The sequence below is a fragment of the Oncorhynchus clarkii genome, chromosome 29 (assembly GCF_045791955.1).
Source record: "Oncorhynchus clarkii lewisi isolate Uvic-CL-2024 chromosome 29, UVic_Ocla_1.0, whole genome shotgun sequence".
In the NCBI taxonomy this organism is placed as follows: domain Eukaryota; kingdom Metazoa; phylum Chordata; class Actinopteri; order Salmoniformes; family Salmonidae; genus Oncorhynchus; species Oncorhynchus clarkii.
In genome coordinates this window covers 22,159,187-22,164,618 of record NC_092175.1, presented here as the reverse complement: position 1 = coordinate 22,164,618, position 5,432 = coordinate 22,159,187, and the positions used below count along the sequence as shown (strand labels likewise).

At 42.0% G+C, this 5,432-nt stretch overlaps 1 pseudogene; it reads left to right on the top strand.

The window, feature by feature from the left end:
• The first annotated feature begins 4,142 nt into the window (after positions 1-4,142).
• On the top strand, positions 4,143-5,178 carry LOC139388455 (myosin light chain 4 pseudogene; annotated as a pseudogene).
• The last annotated feature ends 254 nt before the right edge of the window (positions 5,179-5,432 follow it).

Sequence of the window (5,432 nt, the reverse complement as noted above, 5' to 3'; positions counted from 1 at the left end):
CAATAGGTAATCAGCTTGGTTTGAAGAAATCAACTGTGGGAGCAATTATTAGGAAATGGAAGACATACAAGACCACTGATAATCTCCCTCGATCTGGGGCCCCACGCAAGATCTCACCCCGTGGGGTCAAAAAGATCACAAGAACGGTGAGCAAAAATCCCAGAACCACACGGGGACCTAGTGAATGACCTGCAGAGAGCTGGGACCAAAGTAAAAAAGCCTACCATCCGTAACACACTACGCCACCAGGGACTCAAATCCTGCAGTGCCAGATGTGTCCCCCTGCTTAACCTCTTGGATCTCTAGGGGCGCTATTTCATTTTTGGATAAAAAACGTTCCCGTTTTAAGCGCGATATTTTGTCACGAAAAGATGCTCGACTATGCATATTCTTGACAGTTTTTGAAAGAAAACACTCTGAAGTTTCAGAATCTGCAAAGATATTGTCTGTAAGTGCCCCAGAACTCATTCTACAGGCGAAACCAATGATGCGTCAAGCAGGAAATGAGCAGAATCTCTGAAGCTCTGTTTTCCATTGTCTCCTTATATGGCTGTGATTGCGCAAGGAATGAGCCTACACTTTCTGTCGTTCCCCCAAGGTGTTAGCAGCATTGTGACGTATTTGTAGGCATATCATTGGAAGATTGACCATAAGAGACTACATTTTCCAAGTGTCCGCCTGGTGTCCTGCGTGGAATTCGGTGCGCAAACGCCAGCTGCTTGTACTTTTCCATTTGATTGAGGGGAGAAACCATGCTTCCACGAACGATATATTATTGAAGAGATATGTGAAAAACACCTTGAGGATTGATTCTAAACAACGTTTGCCATGTTTTCAGTCGATATTATGGAGTTAATTTGGAAAAAAGTTCGCGTTTTGAGGACTGAATTTTCGTTTTTTTTTTGGTAGCCAAATGTGATGTAGAAAACGGAGCTATTTCGAATTCACAAAGAATCTTTTTTGGAAAAACTGAGCATCTGCTATCTAACTGAGAGTCTCCTCATTGAAAACATCCGAAGTTCTTCAAAGGTAAATGATTTTATTTGAAGGCTTTTATGTTTTTGTTGAAATCTTGCGTGCTGGATGCTAACGCTAATGCTAACGCTAAATGCTACTCTAGCTAGCCACTTTTACACAAATGATTGTTTTCCTATGGTTGAGAAGCATATTTTGAAAATCTGAGATGACAGTGTTGTTTACAAAAGGCTAAGCTTGAGAGATGGCATATTTATTTCATTTCATTTGCGATTTTCATGAATAGTTAACGTTGCGTTATGGTAATGAGCTTAGGTCTGTAAATAGAATCCCGGATCTGGGTTTGGTAGACGCAACAGGTTAAGCCAGTACATGTCCAGGCCCGTCTGAAGTTTGCTAGAGAGCATTTGGATGATCCAGAAGAAGATTGGGAGAATGTCATATGGTCAGATGAAACCAAAATATAACTTTTTGGTAAAAACTCAACTCGTCGTGTTTGGAGGACAAAGAATGCTGAGTTACATCCAAAGAACACCATACCTACTGTGAAGCATGGGGGTGGAAACATCATGCTTTGGGGCTATTTTTCTGCAAAGGGACCAGGACGTTTGATTTGTGTAAAGGAAAGAATGAATGGGGCCATGAATCGTGAGATTTTGAGTGAAAACCTCCTTCCATCAGCAAGGGCATTGAAGATGAAACGTGGCTGGGTCTTTCAGCATGACAATGATCCCAAACACACCGCCCGGGCAACGAAAGACTGGCTTCGTAAGAAGCATTTCAAGGTCCTGGAGTGGCCTAGCCAGTCTCCAGATCTCAACCCCATAGAACATCTTTGGAGGGAGTTGAAAGTCCTCTCTCGTCTTTTTAAGTGGGAGAACTTGCACAATTGGTGGCTGACTAAATACTTGTTTGCCCCACTGTAAATGCATAACGCTTTCTCTCTTTCTCGTTCACAGAAACACACAAACACTAAAAGAGGACAAACAAGCCTTCAAGCCTGCTGGCCAAGTGACCTCTAAGGGAGATAATGATCTTAGGCATACCCAAACACACACACTCACTCACACTGACAGTGTCCCTACTTCACAGTGAAGGATTGAGGAGGACTTGCATGGTCAATAGACTAAGGTAAATGGATAATGTGATCATACCATGCCATGCTTGGGCTGCCACTAGACTGAGATGATAATTGGCATTGTGTAAAATGAAAGTAGCCGTAATAGATTAAAATTCTGGTGCAGTATGGTCCATCCTAAACGTGCCCTCACTTCCGTCAATTAAATGGATTTTGGTTGATTAATTTATCATCTTTGAATTCAGGGAAATTGTAGAGGAGCCACTCATACTGTGCTGAGGGTCACATTATATATTTATGGGGCATACACACTACAACTGCACTGGTTACTTGACCTTGAAACCCCGCTTCCACAGAATATGATCCAGAGAACATATATAGGCACAGAGCACTACAAGTGTCTTTGTGTATGACCGCATGTAGACTTCTGCGTAGTTGTGTTTCCTTTTTTCAGTGTCTTCAAACGTATTACTCTTATCTCAAGCCATTGGCTCCTTGGCTAGTGGACTGAGGTTTATACAACTTTTTTTTATTTTCTAACAACCAGTACTTTGTCTATTATATTGGATGCTACAGTAGATGTGCTTGACTGAGCATTGATTAACCTCTGCATTGAAAGGGAGATTCATAAGGAGGCTGAATGCCTTTTAATGCATTTTCATCAAGCCTTATCTCATTCTCTCGGCACATTGAGTCATTTGAATGAGAACAAAGATGCAGGCTTTTCACCATTAGGAAATAAATATGTATGAAGGCAGCAAGTAGAAGACCGCTCCAAAATCTGTTCAATTACATAACACTTGATTTGACTGCATCCACAGTTTGCTTTCCCTAGGCATTGGGAAAGTATTTTACATACTATTTTGAGGAGAAGAAACCCAGTTTCTTCCTTTTTTAATTATTAATTATTTAAAGCAGATATCTGGAGGTCAGTTGTTTATACATGTTTAATACACATGCAATGTATTAGCGTGCCAATAAACATGTAATAAGCATGCAATCATTTATTGATAATTTATGTATCTGTGTAACCTGTATGTCTAACAACTTTTACAGTCAAACTTTTAAAGAGAGACATTTACATTTTGTTTTTGCATAGAATTGTTTAAATAAGTCCATTATTTGATACATTTTAAATGGCCATCAAAGCAGAGAGCCAAACATGTGGACTAAAGACACTTGATTTGATTTCGGGAAACTTTATAGCAGAAAATTGGGATAGCCCATGGTAAAGCAATGTGGCTGATTGTGATTATTCTTTTTGACTGCTTTGTCTAGCTATGTAGTCAAGCTGTCAATTCTCTAAGCCAAACATTTAGCACACCATTTACCCATGAATTCCTGATAAATTGTATTCCTTTTAGCAGCATTTTAAATACTATGAACTTCAGGATCTAGTGATTGTGATGCATGGCAGATGTTTGTGGGAATTAGTGTATCCTCTGTGGGCCAAATTTAGAACAACAGTTAACTTGTCTACTTTTTTATTTAACTAGGCAAGTCAGTTAAGAACAAATTCTTATTTTCAATGATGGCCTAGGAACAGTGGGGTAACTGCCTGTTCAGGGGCAGAATGACAGGTTTGTTCCTTGTCAGCTCGGGGATATTTACTTGCAACCTTTCATTTGCTAGTCCAATGCTCTAACCACTAAGCTACCCGGCCGCCCTAACTTTTCTTCAGGAAAGATGATTTAAAACTGACCATTGCTGTGTCATAGAAACATTTCATAAGATATTTTTTTTGTTTTAATGAACTGCCAAAAAAGTGAATGGCCACTAAAGCTATTTTGGTCAATGTTCACATGCAAGAATACATTGTCTGTGTGTCCTGATCCCTGCCTGCACCCATCAGTGAGACAGAACATTTTGGGCTAATGTATCTGGACCCTGGCCAATGACAGTGGAGAGCCCTGTCGGCTTGATGATAGCAGCTGAGAACAATACCTCATTGTGACGCCACAGACAGGCAGATCTATTTCAGGTTTCTTCCTTTTATAGTGTGCCATACGACCTTGTTAATCGGCCCCATCTCCCCTCCCCAGGCTAAGTAGATATAAAAGCTTCAGGAGAGGCTCTGACCATCTGTGCTTAGGAATTGCCTCCTCCCTACCTCTGAACTCTCACTCTTTAACGCTGAGCACGTAGACGCACGCATCCCAGCTCAACGCATTCAGCACCATGGCCCCCAAAAAGGTGGAGGCTAAGAAGCCAGAGTCCAAAAAGGCAGAGCTTGCCAAAAAGGAAGCAGCACCCACTGCCAAGCCCAAGCCCACGCCGACCCCCGAACCTGTGGTTGAGGCCCCCAAGGAGCCTGACTTTGACCCCAAGAGCATCACCCTCGAGTACAGCGCCGACCAGATCGAGGAGTTCAAGGAGGCCTTCACCCTGTTCGACCGCACACCCAAAGGGGAGATGAAGATCACGTTCGCCCAGTGCGGCGATGTGATGCGGGCGCTGGGCCAGAACCCCACCAACTCTGACGTCCTGAAGGTGTTGGGCAAGCCTCGGCCCGAGGACATGAGCAGCAAGCTGGTGGACTTTGAGACCTTCCTGCCAATGCTGCAGCACATTTCCCGTGCCAAGGACAAGGGCAACTTTGAGGACTTTGTTGAGGGCCTGCGGGTCTTTGACAAGGAGGGCAACGGCACCATCATGGGCGCTGAGCTGCGTCACGTACTGGCCACCCTGGGGGAGAGGATGACGGAGGATGAGGTAGACAGGCTGATGGCGGGCCAAGAGGATGCCAACGGATGCATCAACTACGCCTCCTTCGTAAAGCACATTCTGTCTGGATGAGCTGGATTTTTACCAGAAGGACTTCAATGATTCTGTATTTTTTTTCTCCTCTGGACCCAATACCTGTCTCATCAATACCACTGCCACTTTAGTGGTGAGCATGTCCCTAAATGTACTGTTATGTTTGTTGCTAAAAGCAGCTGGCAACAATCATGCCACAAAATGTTGATTATGAGACCTAATTTGTCCTTTTCCTTGAATAAAAAATGTACAGTGACAAAAAAAAGTTATTTATAGAGAAATGTTAATTAGATACTGAAGCCGTGAACATTTTACATTTAATAAATCATGAATATTATAAATGTAATAAATAAAGCACATCTGATTATAAAGTCTCTAATAATTGGCTTACTCAACATCTAATATCTATCCGCAAAAGCTGAATTTTAATGGTACATTTCCATTACACTCTGGACATAGAGTACATTGATGTTGCTTCGATTTCAGAGCATGATATTTTTGAGCTCAGAAAAAGACAAATCGTGTCATATTTCCAAGTATTTCAGAGCTCAGTAAAAGCCAGGTATTGTCAAATTACTCCTCAAATTGCCTCCAAATTGAGTATAATACCTGAACTTTATTG